Consider the following 22,915-nt stretch of genomic DNA (forward strand, 5'->3'; position numbering starts at 1 on the left):
AGAGGGAGGGGATATGGGGATATATTTATATGTATAGCTGATTCACTTTGTTATACAGCAGAAACTAAAACACCATTGTAAAGCAATTATATTCCAATAAAGATGTGAAAAATAAATAAATAAAATATATACTAAAAAAATACAGCGGTCTTTTTTCTTCTAAGCATCAGCTATACGAGCATAAGCTTGTATTGTCACACTGGCCTTGGACTCTGAAGAACAAAAGAACTTAAGAGGGAAGTTGGTACTGGAAGCAGCCTTGTAAAGCAGGTAAGGGTCAGGTTATAGCTATCACAAAGAAAACAGTTTACCTTGCTGTGTGACTGACTCAATACAAATATATAGTAGAAACTTTAGTAACAAAAAAGTGAGATTTTTTTATTAGCATCAGTGAAAAAATCAATTTGATGGGTTAAAGTTTTCATTTGTTTGATTTAATTGTTTTAATTTAGGTTAAACAGTAGCCGGAGGAAGAAGGGGATGAGATAAGAGAGGAACATGTAGATTATTATGCCTATTGTTGATAAATTCTAGTTCTTGGATTGTCAGAGGGTCCACAGACATTCCTTAAATGGTTTATAACCTACACATAGATTACGTGTATTCTTTTATAGATACAAAATAGCATATTTTAAAATAATAAAAGAAAATGAATGAGAAATAATGAATTAGAAAAGGGTGTTATATGTCCATCAGTAACCAACAAACTAAAAGAATTCATCCATGTTGGCAAAAAGATTGCAAGTATGTTGCATTTCTTGATTCATGATTTTTTATCTTAAATTCGTTTATACAAGACAATCACAGTCATGTAAAAATATATGAAAAAGAAATTCACCAAAATGTTAATAGTGGATATTTGTGAATGATGGAATTTTGAGTGTTTTTTTTCTTTATAATTTTTAGTATTTTCCAGATACTCTGCTATGAGCATGTATTATCTTTATAAACAGAAAAAAATAAATTAAATGAAAGCATTTGTAACACTATGCTTTGTCACATGTCCTTTGTCTTTACAAGATAAAAGCTGTGCCTGCTGGCCGCTTTGTATTCTGTGCATATTTCTCTAGGTTCCTAGGTATTAAGTTACTTTTGTAGGGCAAGGACATATATTGGGTAGTGAGATATAAGAGACTTTGCCAAAGATCAAGTGAGACTCCCTTCTCTTAATCTTCTAAAAGATGAATTGTCTTTAATAAAACAGTGACTTGGATTTTTACACAGTAAGAAACAAGGATTTTTTAATAAGTACCCTTTACTTTCCATTTCCAATATTAATAAATAATAATCAGATATTATTTAAAATGGATTTCCTACCCTTTTCTGGTGAGGTTTTTTAATTTCAAAAGTCAGAAGGGGTGATCTCCCCTCCCTTTTATAACCTAAACCATTGAGAGTGATGACACCCAATTAAAAGGAAAGTCCATTCCATTTCTTATCAAGGACACTTGAAGGCTTGCTTTTCCTAATCTCAAAAAAATATTGGACTTCCCTGGTGTCGCAGTGGTTAAGAATCCACCTGCCAATGCAGGGGACATGGGTTTGATCCCTGGTCTGGGAAGATCCCACATGCCACAGAGCAACTAAGCCCATGCACCACAACTACTGAGGCTGCTCTCTAGAGCCCACGAGCCACAACTACTGAAGCCTGCGCGTCTACAGCCCCTGCTCCTCAACAAAGAGAAGCCTGCGCACCGCATCGAAGAGTAGCCCCTGCTCGCCGCAACTAGAGAAAGCCCACGCACAGCAAAAAAGACCCAATGCAGCCAAAAATAAATAAATTTATTTTAAAAAAATACTGCAAAGTAGCAAGTATGCATAATTTTTCTAGACAAAAACCAAGATATAATTTTTCAGAATGTTAAGTGCTAGCTGTAACTGCACAAATTACCTTTGGAGATAAAGCTATAAAGGCCTGGAAGCTCCATGCTATCGGAAAACCAGTGACAATTTATCAAGGCCATCTTTTCAGAGATAAAGGGACTGTCACAGGATAAATGGACCACAATCTTGATGTGTAATGTTGAGCTTTCCAGAAATCTCCTATATCAGAGGGACATCAGACTCTACCTACCCTAGGCCAAAAATCTACTTCCATCTGCATTTCAGTTATGTCTAAACTTCCAAAACTATAGTTTTATTTCTGAATATGCTAAGTTCTGAATATGCCAGTCAATGTGCCTGTCATGCCTGACTTTCCCTTCTAGCTTCAACTGACCTGACCAAACTCTCTATTTAGGGGAACAGCACTGGGTTGTTCTGGAAGAGACAGGCACCTGGCCAGCTACCTAGAACCTGGCCTGGAATACAGTATGTACACCCTGTCCATAAACAAAGGAAATCATTGGCTAAGCCAAGATTCCTTCTCCTGGAAATTTTAACTTGAAGTATGAAATGAACTTGCCAGTTGCTATTGAAACAGAGAGAACCAGAGGAAATTGTCACTTCCTCTGAAGAGTCATGAACTCCTGTTGCTTGAGTCCCCACCACTACCTTGAATCCAGAATCACCTCCAGCTCCAAGCTTCCAAAGGCACATTCTTTAAATAATACTGCTCTTCTTGAACTAGCTTGGGTGATTTCTCTTCCTTTCAGCTTTACCAGGCCTAACTAGAACAGAAGAGCATATATTAACATCTGTGTGAATTCATTAACCAGCTTCTTTTTCTAGCTAAAAGTCAGCTGAGAGCTGTCTTTGATTCATAGTGGTGAAATACCTAGATTCAGAGCACACATAAGTCAAGTAGGTGTTCCAGATAGCTAAGAGGATTGTGTCTCAGAAGCATCAGATACCTAGAATGCTGTGATGGTCTTCTAATGTGTCAACTTGACTAAGCTACAGTCCCCAGTTATTCATACAAATACTAACATAGGTGTTGCTATGAAGGCCTTGTGGATATGCTTTAAGTCCATAATAACTGACTTTAAGTAAAGGAGATTGTCCTAGATAATCTGGGTGGGTCTAATTCAAACGGTTGAAAGGTCTTGAGAGCAGAACTGAGGCTTCCCTGAATAAGAAAATTCCATCCGTGGACGGCAACTTCAGCCTATGCCAGAGAGTTCCAGCCTGCCCTTACTAATAGCCTGCCCTATAGATTTTGGACTTGCTTATTAGCCAGTGCCCACAATCGTGTAAACCAATTCCTTGCAATAAATGTCTTAATATGTATCTCCTACTGGTCTGTTTATCCAGTTGAACCCTCATTAAAACAAATGCTAAAGGTAAATTTCACCATTCATTTATTCAAAAAATATTTGAAGACCTATCAATAAATATTCAGCAAGAACCCATCATATATCAGACATTACTTTAGATGCTGGGAATACAACGTTGAACAAGATACTGTCCTCACTGGGACTTCCCTGGCGCTCCAGTGGTTAAGACTCCGCACTTCCAGTGCTTCCACTGCAGAGGGCACGGGTTCCATCCCTGGTGGGGGACTAGGATCCCACACGCCACACAGCGTGGCTAAATAAATAAATAAATAAAAAGCTACTCTCCTCACAGAGATCAGATTCTTTGAGGGAGAGATTAAAAATCTATGTGTGTTTACATAATTTCAGGTACTATCAAGTGCTATGAAGAAAAATAAGGCAAAGTAAGGGGAGAGTGGGCAGGGTGGCAGGATAGACAGAAAAGGCAAGATGTCTGAGAGGATGACATCCGAGCAGATACCTAAATGAAGTATGGGAATGAGGACCTGGGGAAAGAGTATGCCAGATGTAGCAAGTGCCAATGTTCTAAGGTGAGAGTGAACTTGGGGTGTTCCAAGAACAGCAAGAAGGCTGGTGTGTCTAGAGTGGAGTAAGGGGGAGAAGAGTAGCATGAGATGAGGCCAGGTACCTGTGGTACCTGGCAGTACTACATTGTTGAATGGTTAAATTAATATTGAATGAAGGAATCTGCCAAACTTTCCTGTTCTGTACTGTCTCTGCTAGCTTACAAAGAGACCTGCCACATAATTTTTGCTACTGGATTCTCAATGATAGATGTACCATACAAGGGCAGGAAACACTGTCACTAATTACTCAGCTTAGGATGGTTGTTTTCACTAGCTGAACTAAGAAACTGGCTGAGGGTGAAGGAAGGTGGGAGGTCAGGACCAGAGAAACAGGATTTGTGAAAGAGGGTAAGGGATGTTGGACAGACTAGGGTCCTTAGGTCAATGACAGGTGATCTGTTGTAGGCAGGTACCAGAGTCAACCTAGATATGTTGGCAGTAATAACAACAATAGTAGTACAAAGCTGGCAGTTCTTGATGTCACCCAAAACCCAAAGAGACCTACTAGGCAGAGTATTCTTAACTAGTGATGGGAGGTACAAGATGCAATAGTTTGTCCTTTACTTTGGAGGGGATGTCCAGGCATGCCCCAGGCCACTACGCCCCTAACACAGTGGTTCTCAACTACGAGTGATTTTTGTCTTCCAGGGATACTTGTCAATGTCTACAGATATTTTTGGTTGTCACAACCTAATCCTCTTTTCCTAGAAGGTCCTCCTTCCTGTTCCCACCCCCATCTCCTGTACTCTCTTTCACCTGGCTTACTCCTCATCCCATAAAACTGACCCAGTGTCGCCCCACCCAGGAAATCTCACCTGAGGAGTGAGATATAGATAGCATGCTTTGATACTGCCATCCTCTTAAATCCCACAAACATCTCTAACTACTCTAGCCAGTTTGTATTATAATTGTTTCTATGTGTCTTTCTCCCTGAACTGGCTTGTAACACCTAAAGCAAGGTAAAGTGAGCAATCACTGGCATCTAGAGCATAGGATACTGCTCAATATCATAAGTTCCACAGGAAAGCTCCCCACAACAGAACTTTCTGGCCCAGAATGTCAATAGTGCCACCCTGGGAAATCCTGCCCTAAAAATATCACTAACGAAGAAGACCTTAATTTTCATTGGGTTTATCTCCTACCCTCTGGAATATATATGTCTTTCCAAGGCCTCCAATGTACCTACCATTTCCTGGTCATTTAGTCTGATTAACATGATTAACACAATGCCATCCATATGATGGATTGATATGACGTTCTGCTGTCCAGGTCCTTTAAGACTATATTATGATAGGGACTTCCCTGGTGGTCCAGTGGTTAAGACTCTCTGCTCCCAATGCAGGGGGCCTGGGTTCGATCCCTGGTCAGGGAACTAGATCCAGCATGCTGCAGCTAAAAGATCCCACATGCCGCAACTAAAGATCCCACATGCAGCGACTAAATATCCCGCATGCTGCGACTAAATATCCCGCATGCTGCAACTAAAATCCCACATGCTGCAACTAAAGATCCCGCAATCAACAACTAAGTATCTCGCACGTGGCAATGAAGATCCCGCATGCTGCAACTAAGACACGGCACAGCCAAATACATAAATAAATATTTTTTAAAAAAAGAAAGAAAAACTTTAAAAAAAAGGACTATATTATAATAGAGTTATTATGATAGACCATATTATGGGAGAGTTAACATAATCCAGGAGTAAAACTTAAAATGTATACTCCTGTGCAGTTCAAGAAAATGAATACTGTTTTAAATCCTTATTGTTAGGGATGGAAAACAACTCTTTCATCAAATCAGTACCTGCTTACCACGTACCTGAAGTCACATTAATCTGCTCTAGCTACCACCTCTAGCACAGCAACTGCAACTGGGGCTACTACTTGGCTGAATTTGTGATAGTTTACTGTTATCCTCCAGGGTCTGTGCAGCCTTTGTAAGGGCCAGACTTCAGTTTAGACATGAGGAGGACCACAGCCCTTGCATTCTTCAGGTCTTTAAGGCACTAATCTCTGCCATACTTCCTAGAGTATGATAATGTTTTCTATCTACTATCCTGGCAGAGTGTGAGGGAAGCTGTTCATTAGCCTTCCCTACTATGTTCTTATTCCAGGAACCAATACGACAGTTTAGCCAACTTCTAACTATATTCATTCCTATTAAACATTTGGGAACTTGGGAAACGACACTTGGCACTATGAGCCAGACCTGGGCCCGGACTCCATTTATAACCCTAGATTCCCACTCTAACAGGGACTATTATGACTCTTCGGGTATCAATGTCAACTTGTACAGGGTCCACAGCACTCAAAACATTTGGTTATTCCATTTTTCCCAATGAACAGTTACCAGAGCAAATGATAGGTGCCTTTGGAGAAGTACGAGGGGATTCATTAACACATACTTACTGTAGTGTTACATGGTCCTACTTCCTGGGGACCTAACTTCTCTTTCAATCAAATGGTCTGAAATCAGAGTTCTACATCTGAAAACTAGCTCAGGCATGGAAACTATTAAAGGATCAGTTTTTGAAAAATTTTTACTGGAATAGCTGCCTTCAGCCTCCTGAACATCCAACCTTGATTTCTCTTGGTTGTATAGATTGAGCAACATCCTTGTAGGCTGCCCATCAATCTTGCCTCTAAGGACACCCTGTTGCATTAACAATCTCTGTATCTTTCCCCAGGTCAGGACCCCCGACGCAGCCATTTCGACCTTGTGCTAATTATAATTGTACCCACCTTGCTTCTGAGGGTGAAGCATCACCACTTGACCTCTATTTTGGGATCCCATCATCCCCATTGCTTTCATGGAGCTAAGCTATGTAACTTTTTCTGCTACTATCACCTGGGGCCTGTAAAGGACAGTCACCGTCACCATGAGTAACAGTGCTGTGCTGAGCCATATTGCAGTCTGAGGCAAAAGGAAAAATCAGTAATATTGATCCTGTCTTTAAAATTTTGACATTTGTTCATCATGGACTTTTCTGCATTATTTTTTAAACACCATATTAAAATATTATTTATCATGGTTACTGAGATTTTTGGCACCCCCTTAAATTTTGAACCTGAGGCCAGCACCTCACTCACTTCCCCTCAGTCCTGTTCAGTGATGCTGGTGCCCCTTTCACATTTCTTATCGCTTTAGGGAAAGGAGTATCCTCTGAGCCTTCCTGTGGAGCACAGTCATCTTCTAAGTTTTCTAGCCTTAGTGTAGAATACCTACTCTAGCATACCCACCTCTCTGAGCCTTTTGATCCCTTCTTCCACGATCTTCCACAGTAGTTCTGCCATTTGTACACCACTTAATGTGAGCCATCCCAGTAGAGTGTTAGCACTGCCTCCCCTGATCCTGGTCAGCGTATTCCGTATCACGGGATAGCACTCCCATATGGGTAACTCCTCCCTATCCGTTACCTTCTGCTACCCAGCCCTACCCCTTGATCTGAGACCCTCAGAAGTTAGTTCCTTATGTCATCCTCCAGCTCCTGCTGGTACATGTTAGCTAGGTCCTTTGACTCCTTTGAGGTGTCCCTCTCCTCCCTTAGCAGGCCCAGCATTTCCTTGGCCAGGTGATGTATGACTTAACCGCAGGTATTGGTCTGTTGTCCAGGAAGGAAAATTCTTGAGTGGAGCACCTGTCTTCTAATAAGTCAAAGGTTTCTGTATCTTCTTCAAGCAAAGAGGGAGCACTAGCTTTTTCACAGAGAGGGTTAGGCCACATCTGTAGGCCCAGAGGATTCAGGGGAACCTAGGATTTCAAGTTGCCTGGGTGCACTGACCCAGATGTCCTGATCCTGTTTCTCCTGATTGAGATCCTTCCCAATCAGTGCCCTCACTTTGTATAAAAGAAATGCTGAGGCTGAAAATTTTGTCCACTTTTGGAGCTCTGCTTTTTTTTTTTTTATTAGTTTGCAGAAATGGCTGAATTTTTCTCTTTTTCCTTTATTTATTTGGTTGCGCTGGGTCTTACTTGCTGCATGCAGCCCCCTTAGTTGTGGCACATGAACTCTTAGTTGCAGCATGCATGTGGGATCTAGTTCCCTGACCAGGGATTGAACCCGGGCCCCCTGCACTGGGAGTGTGGAGTCTTATCCACTGTGCCACCAAGGAAGTCCCTGGAGTTCTGCCACTCTTAATATTAAGTCCTGGACCTGACCATCAGCCTTTTTTGCTCTCTGGCTGGAGACAGAGACAATGAGACTCTCCTTATATACTACCAATGATGCCCTCCAGCTTTAACACTTAATAATTTCTTAGTGATTAATCACTCTCAGCCTTTCAGTGTCTGTCTCCCAATATCTCAATAGGAGCTATTAGCGCTTCATCTACCACCAGTAAGAGGGTCCTCATTGCCAGCCAGACTGCAGGTGATCCAGATCTAAAAAATCCCATTTTAGAGTCTCCTTTCTTGGATCACAGGTTGGGTTCCCTATGAAGCAGACTCTGAGATGGAGATTTGCATGCAGAGGGAATCAGAATCAGGCAGAAGCAGCAGCTGAACCGCCACTCAGTTGCAACAAAGACCTCAGTTCTATGGGGAACTCTGTAGATGTTTTGGCCCTTTAGAGTTGTCCCAAATTGGGGCAAGGGAGTTGAGGCTTTATATTCCCATATCAACATGATTTTGGATGTGAGCTTCCCCGGGCAGAGGGCATGACCTTGGGAGAGGCAGCTTTAACAACGAGCAATACCCAGAGAGGGATGCATCAGAGAGCTGTCACCCAAAGAACTTCCAACAGCTCTAGTTATGAGAGGAGAGAGAAAGGAATCTGGGCAGCCTATAGCATCCACTACAAGTAAACAAACGAGTCTTCCATGAGATGACAATGATGCAGCCAGATAGAGGATGACACTATCCCCTAAGGATATGAACCTCAAAGAAGCTCGGGCTTTCACAAAAAGGGGGATAAATAATGGTCTGAAAGCAGTAGTGAGGAGTGATGGACACAAGGGTCCTGCTCTCTTGACCTTGAAGTACACAGGTAGTACACAGGTAGTAGATGGGTTGGCAAATGCCCCTTCCCAAAGTTCTCAAAAACCATTTTCTTTCTTGGAATGGTGATTAATCGAAAATAATTTTTAAAATCATTTTTCTTTCTTCATGGCAATTTATCAATAGTTATGCCTCTCCAAGAGTCTCTACATGTGGAAATTGGAGGGGTGAGAACATGCTCGTGCTCTCAGTTCTGAAACCTTCTTTCTCTCCCACTAATGCAGTGATTCTCAAACTCTAAGAGCACTCAAGTCCCTGAGGAGTTTCTTTTTTTTTTTTTTTTAATATTTATTTATTTATTTATTTTGGCTGCACTGGGTCTTAGTTGCAGCACGCAGCATCTCTGTTGGGGCATGCGAGATCTTTAGTTGCAGCACATGGACTTCTTAGTTGCGGCACGTGGACCTTAGTTGAGGCATGTGGACTTCTTAGTTGGGGCGTGCATGCAGGATCTAGTTCCCCAGCCAAGGATCAAACGCGGGCCCCTTGCATTGGGAGCTTGGAGTCTTACCCACTGGACCACCAGGGAAGTCCCCCTGAGGAGCTTCTTAAAAGTGTAGGTTGTAAACCCAAATTCCAGAGAGTGATTTAGTGAGTTTGAGGTGAAGCCCAAGAGTTGATAATCTTCACAGGTGGCCTACTACCATGCATTGAGAAACACTGCATATCAAAGCCTCTTTTCTCATCTATATCTGAATTCTGGGAGAAGGCAGACAGATCTCCCATGTTCCATGGTCAGAAGGAGAAATAAATGTACCCGGAGTTCAGCAGCCACCCACCCCCACCCACTTTTAGATAAAATGTGCCTATGGGTGAGAAAGAATGAGCAGCATCGATATGAGAGAAAAAGCACAGAAGAGCTTTACAGGGAGCCAAACTTCAGCCAAGGCAATTGTTCTCAACACCACAGGATGCAACACCTCCTTTATTCTCCTGAAATAAAAATCAGAGAATATGACCTGATCATTCTGAAATATCAATATAATACGCTAACTGAAATATAAATAAAAGAAAAATGCTTATGATAAAAAGATATATTGAGGAGTAGGAGATTTTATGAATCACAGGTTAGAGGTTCCAAAGGCACAAAGGAAAGGTTTAAGAGTGAAAATCAGGAAAGAGGAAGCACTGAGCTGTATAATAATGAGGCTAAAGGAGAGAATGATTATTAGAGGGACTCTTAGACATTGAGCAAGGATAACAAGCAGAGGTGTCTTGCTATTAGGTTGTCAACATAAATGGTCCTGGGAACCCTCAGGTGGGTGGAGCTAAAGCAGGGTTAAATGGACTCTCATGCCACAATCTTCCATGGCAAGGGACAGCAAACTCTGGCCCATTAGCCATATTTGGCTGCCATCTTTTTTTTTTTTTTTTATATTTGGTGGTAAAATATATATAACATAAAATATACCATTTGAATCATTTTTAAGTATACAATTCAGTGCATTAAGTACATTAAATGCATTTCTACATTAAGTACAAACTACTGTACAACTATCACAACTATATATATCCAAACTTTTTTATCACCCCAAGCAGAAACTCTGTAACTATTAAGCAACAATTTCTCATTCCCCCTTCCCCTGAGTCCCTGGTAATGTCTAATCTTTCTGTCTATACAAACTTGTCTTTTTAAGATATTTCATGTAATTGGAATCATACAATATTTGTCCTTTTGTGTCTGGCTTATTCCACTTAGCATATTTTCAAGGTTCATCCATGTTGTAGCATATGTCAGAACTTTTTTTTTTATAGACCGTTATTGGAGTGTAATTGCTTCACAATACTGTGTTAGTTTCTGCTGCACAACAAAGTGAATCAGCCATAGGCATACACATGTCTCCATATCCCCTCCCTCTTGAGTCTCCCTCCCATCCTCCCTATCCCACCCCACTAGGTCATCGCAAAGCACCAAGACAATCTCCCTGTGCTATGTTGCTGCTTCCTACCATCCAACTATTTTACATTTGATAGTGTATACATGTTGATGCTACTATCACTTCGCCCCAGCTTCCCCCTCCCACCTCATGTCCTCAAGTCCATTCTCTATGTCTATCTCTTTATTCCTGCCCTGCAACTAGGTTCATCAGTACCTTTTTTTTTTTTTTAGATTCCATATATATGCGTTAGCATACGGTATTTGTTTTTCTCCTTCTGACTTACTTCACTCTGTATGACAGACTCTAGGTCCATCCGCCTCACTACAAATAACTCAATTTCTTTTTATGGCTGAGTAATATTCCATTGTATATATGTGCCACATCTTCTTTATCCATTCATCTGTGGATGGACATTTAGGTTGGTTCCATGTCTGGCTATTGTAAATAGTGCTGCAATGAACATTGTGGTACATGTCTCTTTTTGAATTATGGTTTTCTCAGGGTATATGCCCAGTAGTGGGATTGCTGGGTCATACGGTAGTTCTATTTTTTAGTTTTTTAAGGAACCTCCATACTGTTTTCCATAGTGGTTGTATCAATTTACATTCCCACCAACAGTGCAGGAGGGTCCCCTTTCACTACACCCTTTCCAGCATTTATCATTTCTAGATTTTTTGATAATGGCCATTCTAACCAGTGTGAGGTGATACCTCACTGTAGTTTTGATTTGCATTTCTCTAATAATTAGTGATGTTGAGCATCTTTTCATGTGCCTCTTGGTCATCTGTATGTCTTCCTTGGTGAAATGTCTATTTAGGTCTTCTGCCCATTTTTTAACTGGATTGTTTGTTTTTTTGATATTGAGCTCCATGAGCTGTTTGTATATTTTGGAGATTAATCCTTTGTCTGTTGTTTCATTTGCAAATATTTTCTCTCTCTGAGGGTTGTCTTTTTGTCTTGTTTATGGTTTCCTTTGCTGTGCAAAAACTTTTAATTTTAATTAAGTCCCAATTGTTTATTTTTGTTTTTATTTACATTACTCTAGAAGGTGGGTCAAAAAAGATCTTGCTGTGGTTTATGTCAAAGAGTGTTTTTCCTGTGTTTTCCTCTAAGAGTTTTATAGTGTCTGGTCTTACATTTAAGTCTTTAATCCATTTGGAGTTTATTTTTGTGTATGCTGTTAGGTAGTGTTCCAATTTCATTCTTTTACACATAGCTGTCCAGTTTCCCCAGTACCACTTATTGAAGAGGCTGTCTTTTCTCCATTGTATGTTCTTGCCTCCGTTGTTGTAAATTAGGTGTCCATATGTGTGTGGGTTTATCTCTGGGCATTCTATCCTGTACCATTGATCTATAGTTCTGTTTTTGGGCCAGTACCATACTGTCTTGATTACCGTAGCTTTGTGGTATAGTTTGAAGTTGGGGAGCCTGATTCCTCCAACTCCGTTTTTCTTTCTCAAGATTGCTTTGGCTATTCGGGATCTTTTGTGTTTCCATATGAATTGCAAAATTTTTTGTTCTAATTCTGTAAAGAATGCCATTGGTAGTTTGATAGGGATTGCATTGAACCTGTAGATTGCTTTGGGTAGTATAGTCATTTTCACAATATTGATTCTTCCAATCCAAGAACATGGAGAACTTCATTCTTTTTAAGGCTGAGAAATGTTTCATTTTATATATATATAAATGTCACATTTTGTTTATCCATTCTTCTCATTCTTCTATTGATCGACATGGGTTATTTCCACCTTTCGGCTATCATAAATAATGCTGCAATGAACACTGTTGTACAAATACCTGCTGAGTCTTTGTTTTCAATTCTTTTGGGTGTATATACACCTGGGAGTTGAATTGCTGAGTCATAATTCTATGTTTAGTTTTTTGAGGAACTACCAAACTGTTTTCCAAAGCAGCTACACCCTTTTACAGTGGCAATGCATGAAGAATCCAATTTCTCCACATCCTCACCAACACTTTTTTTTTTTATAGCTATTCTAATAGGTGTGAAGTGGTATTTAATTGTAGTTTTGATTTGCATTTGCCTATTGGCTAAGGATGTTTAGCATATTTTCATATGCTTATTGGCCATTTGTGTATCTCCTTTGGAGAAATGTCTATTCAAGTCTTTTGCCCATTTTTTAATTGAGTTGGGTTTTTTTTTTGTGGTTATTGTTAACCACAGATATATATATATATATCTGCCTCCAGTTCCTAGCACAGAGCTCCTAAAACCCCTGAACCCTTGTAAAACCCTGAGTGATAAAAGCACCAGGAGCATCTCCTGTTCTAATATTTGGTCTTTGACGGTGTCCTTGACACAGAACTACTAAAACCCTTAGTGAATTCCTAAGGGAGAAGAGCGCTAGGAGCATCTTTTATTCTATTGAGGCAACTCTGAGTGGGCTCCTGGATGGCTACTAGATTGGGGTTTGTCACCAGAAAGACCAAGTCATAATTAGAAGCTTGGAATTTTCAGTCATCCACTCCTCACTTCTCCAAAGAAGGGGGGCTGGAAATGGAGTAAATAATTGATCATGTCTATGTGATGAAGCCTCCAAAAAAATTCCAATAGTATGGGGTTCAGAGAGCTTCCAGGTTGGCAAACACATGCATGCCGGGAAGGTGACACACACCAACTCCATGAGGACAGAAGCTCCTGCACTCGGGACCCTCCAGGACCTCACCGTATGAATCTCTTCATCTGGCTGTTCATCTGTATTCTTTATCACATCCTTTAATAAACTAGTTAACTTAAGTGTTTCCCTGAGTTCTGTGAGCCTCTCAAAAAAATTAATCGAACTTGGACTTCCCTGGTGGTCCAGCGGTTAAGACTCCATGCTTCCAATGCAGGGGACAAGGGTTTGCTCCCTGGTTGGGGAAGTTCCACATGCCATGGGATGTGGCCGAAAATAAATAATTTTAAAAAATTAATCGAACCTGAGTAGAGGGTTATGGGAACCTCTGATTTGTATGCAAACCAGACAGAAGTTGTGGGTAACCTGGGAACCTACTACTTGTGATTGGCATATGAAGTAGGGCGGGTGCAGTCTTGTGGGACTAAGCCCTTAGCCTGTGGGATCTGACACTATCTCCGGGTAGACAGTGTTAGAATTGAGTTAAACTGTAAGACACCCAGCTGGTGTCACAGAGAATTACTTGGTGTGGGACAAACCTCCACACATTTGGTGACAAAAAGTGAATTGTTCTGTGTGAGTGGCAAAGGAGACACACAGGAGAAATACATAGGTGGGAAACTGAGTTTTTCTAATTCACTGTGTGTTGACTTTCACCCTGTTGACAGTGTCTTTTAATGCACAAGCTTTTAAATATGATGAAGTCCAACTTATCTTTTTTTTTCTTCTGTTGCTTGAGCATTTGGTGTCATATCCAAGAAATCATTGCCAAATCCAATGTCATGAATAATTTAGCTTTGATTCCAAAAAACAATGTATATTATAAATTATTCAAATAGTACCCTCCCAAAAGATATAAAATGAAAAGTAAAAGCCTTACCTCACATGTCTCATTCCCCAATGGTTAAGTGTATTTTATGTATTCATTAATTAACGTTATACATATACAAACACATTCAGTATATATATTATTTAATTTTTACACCAGATTCTTAAAAGGAAGACTGTTTAAGAAGGGGGATGTTGGCAGAAATTACATACTATAAAATCACAAATTATTCCAAAAAGGAAAGAGTTCAAACACAAAGATACTAATATGAATAAATAAGAAGCATCTTGATAAAATCAGACTTTAAAAAAGGTCAAAAGATGATAGGAGGCCTACATAAGAAAAATAATCAGTAGCTTCTGGGTCAGTGAATACATGGAGACTGGGGAGAGTGGCACACTCAGAGATGGAAGCTTAGGGCTTCCCTGGTGGCACAGTGGTTAAGAATCCACCTGCCAATGCAAGGGACATGGGTTCGAGCCCTGGTCCGGGAAGATCCCACATGCCGCAGAGCAACTAAGCCCGTGCGCCACGACTACTATGCCTGCGCTCTAGAGGCCGTGAGCCACAACTACTGAGCCCGTGTGCCACAACTACTGAAGCCCGTGCGCCTAGAGCCCGTGTTCCACAACAAGAGAAGCCACCACGATGAGAAGCCTGCTCACCGCCAACGAAGAGTAGTCCCCGCTCGCAGCAACTAGAGAAAGCCCGTGTGCAGCAACAAAGACCCAATGCAGGCAAAAATAAATAAATAAATAAATTTATTAAAAAAAAAGAGATGGAAGCTTCAAGCCCCTTCCCACATAATCTTGCCCTATGCATTTCTTCCATCTGACTCCATATTCCACATATTCTTCTATAATCAACTGGTAATCTAAGGATATACTGAGTAAAGATGCTGGGGAATGTGGAATACGCCTTGAAGACCTGTAGCAGAGAGATACTATAGCACGACTGCCTTGTCTATGCATACATCATAAAGGCTGCATCAGTGAATGGTTTGAAGTACAGTTGATCCTTGAACAACATGAGTTTGAACTGCAAGGGTCTGCTTACAGGTGGGTTTTTTTCTTTCTTTCTTTTCTTTTTTTTTAAATAAACATTTATTTATTTACGGCTGTGTTGGGTCTTCGTTGCTGCGAGCAGGCTTTCTCTAGTTGCGGTGAGCGGGGGCTACTCTTCGTTGCGGTGCGCAGGCTGCTCATTGCAGTGGCTTCTCTTGTTGCGGAGCATGGGCTCTATGCGTGCAGGCTTCAGTAGTTGTGGCGCGTGGGCTCAGTAGTTGTGGCTCGCGGGCTCTAGAGCGCAGGCTCAGTAGTCGTGGCACACAGGCTTAGTTGCTCCGCGGCATGTGGGATCTTCCCAGACCAGGGCTCGAACCCATGTCCCCTGCATTGGCAGGCAGATTCTTAACCACTGCGCCACCAGGGAAGCCCTGGGTGTTTTTCAGTAGTAAATACTACAGTGCTACACAATCCACATCCACAGTTGCTCGAACCTGAGGATGCAGAACCATGGATATAGAGGAGCCAAGTATAGGCAGGGCCGACTATAAGTTATACTCGGAGTTTAGACTATGAGGAGGGTCAGCACCCCTAACCCCCTTGGGGGTTCAAGGGTCAAGGGTCAAGAGTAAATAGATCTTGGCCTGAGCACCCTTCAGATTAAGCATCAGATTCCTGTCTTACAGCTTTTCTTGTCTTCTGAAGGTGCTTGAAAAACAGAGAGGATGGGAAGATCTGTCTCTGGTAAAACAAAAACAAAAATGAAGACATACTCAGCCAGAAATCTGAGTTCTCTGAGACTCAATAACATGGAGACAAACAATCATACAGGAAAAAATATATTGCTGAAAAGAGTACAATTACCACAGAACTCAGTGTAACAAACTTGCATACAAAGAACACACAGGGATTTTGAAAATGCTGCATATCTCTTAATAGTCATCTATATAGGTAATACTGATAAACATTTTGCATTCAGATGCCAGAGTTAACTGATTTAAAAGTTGATTTACTATTAAATTCTCAGAGCTGTGCAACTAGTTGTGTTTTTTTAGTTTGGGATCTCTATTTTTCCCAATATGATGTTTCTGCATTCATCTATTCTTTTTTTTCTTTTTTTTTTTTTTAAATTTAAGAATCTTGTTTTCTATAGCTTAGAGAGACCTATTTTTTTTTTTAATAGCTACTTTATTTATTTATTTATTTATTTTTATAGCTGTGTTGGGTCTTCGTTTCGTGCGAGGGCTTTCTCTAGTTGCGGCAAGCGGGGGCCACTCTTCATCGTGGTGCGGGGGCCACTCTTCATCGCGGTGCGCGGGCCTCTCACTATCGCGGCCCCTCCCGTTGCGGGGCACAGGCTCCAGACGCGCAGGCTCAGCAGTTGTGGCTCACGGGCCCAGTTGCTCCGCGGCATGTGGGATCTTCCCAGACCAGGGCTCGAACCCGTGTTCCCTGCATTAGCAGGCAGATTCTCAACCACTGCGCCACCAGGGAAGCCCCATTCATCTATTCTTAAATTGAAGACTACATAATTTACTTCTTATAAATAAGTCTTAAATGTGAACCAAGAAATGTAATCAAGCAGTAAAACATTCTCTGAATGTATACCATGATTTCAATTCTTCTATTTTCCCCCCAAGAGTGGAAAATAGACTTCTACATAAGAAAGCTAAAATATATTAATATTTTTAAAGTTTTAACAATATCAGGGTGCAGTCCAAAGAGTAAATCAAGTGCATAATTACATTTTAATTAATCAAATCTAGGATTGTCTACTGAATTGCAATTTATTAAATCTATTGTGTCCTCTTTAATAAAACTGCTAAACAGTTAATCAACAATGAATCACCTTGTAGCTATGTAACTTTTCTTTTAAGCTATGCACTTTTTAAAAAATACCAATTACCAATTTTAAGTGCTGCCACCTACAGCAACTTTAACAGGTATTTTCATTTGTTCTTTTCATGTAATTATTTTACTGTGCTTTGCATCTCCAGGCAGTTTTCCCATATTTGGGTAAAATGTTTAGCAGGTTATAAACTTAGTAACTTATAAAGAGGATAAAATAAAATTTTCTTGAGTGGAAACAAAAGAAACTTAAAAGTGTCAGAAACCTATAACAATAGTGCAAGAAAGGCTAAAACTCTCAGTGAGCTGAGGCTTATGATGAAATACTAAGATAAATTAAAAAGCTCTTGTTTGGAGCAAGAATAATGAAACCAATTCTGGTGCTTGAGGTGGATGGTTCAATACAACAGATGACAAAGTGAACTCCCCAATTCATTTGTTCCTTTGTTTTCTATTAAGAAAAATAATCCCAAAACTAAAAGGAAAAAAATATGAGTAAAAGAGAAATGGGCTTAATTTAAATGAGGTGAGGTAACAGTAAGAGAGTAACTGACAGCTTTAAATGAGGGCAGGTGTCCTGGCCTCAACCAACCACATCCCACATCCCAAAAGAATTTGCTGACGTACCAAAAGCACTTTTAAGAGCAATCTCAACAAAATGTATTATTTGTGATGGAGGACACAAGACATGAAAGATCTGAAACCCACATTATGCAAACTGACTAAAGAAATAATGTTTCACACCAAGAAGAGGAGACAGGAGAATAGACATTATATCTCAGATTTTTAAAATGGTAATCCTAATATAAAATATTTATTCTATTGGCTTCATGTATTATAGAAATACCATAGAAACTCCAGTATTTCAGTTGCTTTGTAGTCCAGTGCACATAGACACAATTATATCCTAACTGTAATTAATTACAACTCTAATTGTATTAGAAACAATTCTAATACAAAGTGGTTAGAGTAGTTAGATACGTTTGTGGTATTTTAGGAGGATAGTACAGAAGTATCAAACCATGCTATCTATAGATCTATCTAATTCCTAAGGTGAGGCTTCCTAGGTGGGGTGACATTGGGTCAGTCTCACAGGATGAAAAGGAGCAAGCCAGATGAAAGGCAATAGAGGAGACAGGGGTGGGAATAGGAAGGAGGACCTTTAGGAAAAGAGGGCAGTGTAGGCAAAAAAACACCACCGTGTCTGTAGAGGATCTAGAAGCAGTTCTATGTGGCTAGATGCTACAGTGTGTGGCAGGGAGCAGCAAAAGGGGAATTCTAGGGTCAGATCAGAAGGTTGGTCATATAACCAGGAAGAATCTGCTTTCTTGATAAACTCTGAATGCCCTGAACTAAAACTTTCTGGATCTGGAAAGCTGAGAAGAGCCCCTAAACTAGGCTGTCACCCTTTGTGGCCCCCCCGTTATTCAATTATCCTCTTTCCTGTTGCTCAAATTTCTAGTTTTGACTCAGTCTAATTCACCTGCTTTAAAAAACAGTTCTATGGGAATTCCCTGGCAGTCCAGTGGTTAGGACTCCGCACTTCCACTGCAGGAGGCATAGGTTCGATCCCTGGTCATGGAACTAAGATCCTGCAACCTGCACGGAGCGACCAAAAAAAACAGTTCTAAAATTTTAGTATTACAAGGTTGTTGCTACATCTTTCACGAAGTCACGTAGGATAAAACAGCTCTCTGACTCAAGTCAAAGACAAGGGTTTACTTGCTGGCTATGCTGCTTTCTAGCGTGTGCAAGTTACTTAACATCCCTAAACCTGTTTCCTAAGGTCTTAGTCAATGTGCCGAAGGACTGAATCAAAAAGGCCTCATTGCGCCAACACAGATACACCAATATCAACTAGTGCTTCCTCCTCAGAGATCTGAGCCCTAGTTCGTGGGGTTTGGGAGTAGCGGGTGTGTCTCCTTTATGCTTCTTAGGCACTAGCACCAGCCAAGCAGTGCCCTCCCCCTTAGAGACCGGGGTTCCTGCATTTTGGTACCCCTCCACCAAGTTTCTAAGTTCTAATAACACCAACTTCTTCCTTGTTCCCCCAGCCCTAGAGCAGCAAAGAGTCAGGCCTGCCTGCTATCCTTTGAAAGACCTGCCTACAAGGCTGGCCCTTCGCTGGCATTTGGGAACTTGGATTTCAGGTGAGTTTCCAACATTCCCAGAAATGATTAGGCTGTCTCACTGTGCCTAAACTGTGCAAGCAATATGGCTTATGCCAAACAACAGCTTTCCTTGGTGAGTTGGAAATTTAGCACCCAGGTAGAGGGTGCCTATGTGATCAGCCCCCAGTAAAAACCCTGGTACTGCACCAAGTCTCTCTCTTTTTTTTTTTTTTAATCTAAGATGGTCTTTTTTTTTTTTTTTGGCTGCACTGGGTCTTCGTTGCTGTGCGCAGGCTTTCTCTAGTTGCAGTGAACAGGGGCTACTCTTCGTGGCGGTGTGCTGGCTTATTGTGGTGGCTTCTCTTGTTGCAGAGCACGGGCTCTAGTCACGCAGGCTGCAGTAGTTGTGGCACGCTGGCTCTAGAGCATAGGCACGGTAGTCGTGGCACACGGACTTAGCTGCTCCATGGCATGTGGGATCTTCTGGACCAGGGATCGAACCCGTGTCCCCTGCGTTAGCAGGCAGATTCTTAACCACTGTGCCAACAGGGAAGTCCCTGCACCGAATCTCTTGATTCTCAGCTTCTCTGGTTGGCAACATTTCACACATGTTGTCAGAACTTGTGTCAGAAGACTTAAGCATGTCATCTTAGTTCTCCGATCCCTATTTAACAATGTCTTTATATTAAATTTTGTTTAAAATAACTGATATAATTTCCCTGATTGGTCCCTAACTGACACAGCCAATCAGTAAGGACAAACTGTCTAGTTAATCCCCTTTGATAATTGATTTTTATTAGAAACTAACATCTGTAATTACACTAATCTCTCGTAATTCAGTTCCTGATTCAGTCAAGGAAGGTGTTCTTTCAACCAAACACTTCACAAAGACAGTCCCTGTAAGAGATCATTGAGCATGCTGGGAAGATTATTCTATTGATCAAAAAGGTGCCAGTAATGAGATTATGTTAACTTTGAAAGCTTGCTTTATTTCAGGAGAGAAATATAAGTGATGTTTAAAGGTCTTATTCTGTGGTTAAAATTCATCCTATATTTGTTTTGACCAGAGGCTTGATTAAAAACAGTATTAACACAAAGTCATAGCCATCTCTATTTACCTGAAGACTTTCTGGTTCTGTTCAGTCTGTATTCAGGGTTCCGAAGTGAGCAAAAGGTCAAAGTATATTTCTACCTGGAAGTCAATCAGGAAAATTTCATTTGTAAAGATCACATGAAAGGCAGAAATTAAATATACACATTATATATATGTGTATATATACGGATATAGATAGAAGAAATATATATATAGATTTCAAACATCCACAAAAATTAGATACAATACTATAATAAACTCTCAATTATCCATATCCAGTTCAGTAATTATCAACAAATGATCAATTTTGTTTCATACACTCTATTCCTCCACCCCCACTGGATCATTTTAAAGTAAATCACAAACATATTTCACCTGTAATCTTCAGTACAAATCTTTACTGAAGTAGAGATTTCAGTTGAATTTCCCAGTCTTGTATATGTCTTTTAATATTTGGTTTGTTCAAAACAAAATCTAAACAATGCCTCCTAAATCTTATAAATCTACAATAATCCCCCCACACCCCCAATCCTCCTTCTCTACTTGACATTTATTTGTTGAAGAAATTGGCTCATTTGTCCTACAGAATTTCCCATATTCTGTATTTGGCAGATTATATCCCCTTGGTGTCATTTAACATGCTCTTCTATCCCTTGTTTAAACTGGCATACCTAAAAGCTTGACTAGATTCAGATTCAACTATTTTGGCAAGAATATTTAATAGGTGGCGTTGTGTCAAATATATTTTTGGCAGCATAACTGGTTTGGACTCTAAGGTACTGCTTCCCACAGGTCTCTGCTGAATTTTAATTTACTACCAATCTTTTCCTATTGTATAAACAGATTTTTAGCCCACAATTTATAGAAGCACTGTCATCTACTATAACTGAACCAGAATTTATCACTTTTAAACTTCTGACGTATTACTCTTTGCTGAGAAGTCCAGCGAGTACCATACATTGTCATCTACTGCAAAGATGCCTTTACTTGCCTTAAAAACATTTCTTTTAGTAGGGGGGAACTATTCAATTGGGTGACCCAATTCAGTAGATATTTTCTTATGTCTCGGAAGAGTTCAGTAAGAAAATGTTTGGTAAATTTAATAAAAGAAGGCCTTCTATTAAGTTCACAAGTACATCATGTATTGTTTTGAAAAATATGTTTAACAGGCTTTCTAGTTAACAATACCAATAGTTTGAAATAGAACTTCGTAGGATGTGGCAGTGTAATGCCTATATTTTGTAGGCAACTTGTAACCACTGTGATGTTGAGTGGGGGAGTAATACGGTAAAAATGTGTTTTAAAGGAAGATATTACTGGTAATATTTAAGCTTTAAGGCAAGAAAAGCAGGGATTGTGTATTTGAAGGTAATCTGATATACAATTGTCTGGATGCAGCTACAGAACCACCTCAATCAACAACTACATCCTGTGTTGTATTGAAAAGTGCTTTACAGGGTTTTCCTGGTGGCTCAGTGGTTAAGAATCCGCCTGCCAATGCAGGGGCCACGGGTTCGAGCCCTGGTCTGGGAAGATCCCACATGCCGCGGAGCAACTAGGCCCGTGAGCCACAACTACTGAAGCCCGCCCGCCTAGAGCCCGTGCTCTGCAACAAGCCCGCGCACCACAACGGAGAGGAGCGCCTGCTCTCTGCAACTAGAGAAAGCCCGCGCGCAGCAACGAAGACCTAAGGCAGCCAAAAATAAGTAAATAAATACATAAATTTATTTTTTAAAAAAAGAAAAGTGCTTGACGTTCTTTGTAGCTGGTGATTTCAACTCACTCCACAAAGCATCTAGTAAGGGATGACTGCAATGAACAAAGCAAGAGCAGAAAATAATAATCATACATACACACAGAAGCTGGAATATTTATGTAAATGTAAATCAGATCAAGTCACCTCAAATGACTTCCCTTCACACATAGAATGAAATCCAAAGTTGGTACCATGGCCTCCCAAGTACTATGAAAAAGCCCTCACTACCTCTGATCTCATTTCCTGCCACTCTCCTCCTCACTCACTGTGATCCAAAGCCCTTGCTCCTCATGAAACATGGCAAGAATGTTTCTGTCTGGGGCCTTTGCACTTGCTGTTCCCTCCACCTGAAGATACTTTCCCCCTCAAACAGTCATATCGTTCACCTCCTCACTTCATTTAGGTCTCTGTTCATTATCACTTCCTCAGAGGCCCACCTGACCACCTTATATAAAACAGCACCCCACCTTACCCCTCTCCATCTCCTTTCCCTGCTTTACTTTTTTCTACACCATATGATTATCTGACACTGTATTATATTAACTGATTTAATATATTGATTTCGCCCACTCTAGAATATAAGCTCTATGATAGTAAAAACTTTTGGTCACTTATCCAGCACCTAAAACAGCGAACAGTGAGTGCTCCATAAATATTTGTTGACTACATTTAAGCAGCAGAATGCAGTAAGTAGTATGGCTATTCTCACTTTACGGTTTACAGGAAACTATGACATATAAAGACTAAATAAGTACCTGGCAACAAACAAAGGGGAAAAAAATGTCAAGCCTTGATGAATGATTCCTGAAATGGGTAAATCGAAGCAAAGTCTGGTTTGTATGGAGGAAGGGAAACCCAAACCATGCACGGACACCAATCAAAATGTTGGCCACACACGAAAAAGGCAAATAGAACCGAGTCTCTTCCCTAAGGCCGTGACCATGTAGTGCCCTCACAACAACCTCACGGGGTAAGTGCGGCAGGT

At 40.6% G+C, this 22,915-nt stretch overlaps 1 long non-coding RNA gene across 3 annotated transcripts in view; it reads right to left on the reverse strand.

Annotated features, from left to right (window-relative positions):
• LOC309663415 overlaps positions 1–22,915 on the reverse strand; it is a 23,131-nt gene continuing 216 nt past the window's right edge. The window contains exons 2-3 of one of the 3 annotated variants that reach the window (XR_014265248.1): positions 20,200–20,273; positions 1–2,609 (exon numbers count right to left, since the gene is read on the reverse strand). This is a non-coding gene — a long non-coding RNA (uncharacterized lncRNA). Of the gene's footprint in view, positions 2,610–3,222; positions 9,710–14,244; positions 15,864–20,199; positions 20,274–22,915 lie in introns of those variants that run through there. The other 2 variants (XR_014265249.1, XR_014265250.1) reach the window with 2 other exon arrangements.

Source organism: Balaenoptera physalus, assembly GCF_965194825.1.
Source record: "Balaenoptera physalus genome assembly, chromosome: 6".
Lineage (NCBI taxonomy): Eukaryota > Metazoa > Chordata > Mammalia > Artiodactyla > Balaenopteridae > Balaenoptera > Balaenoptera physalus.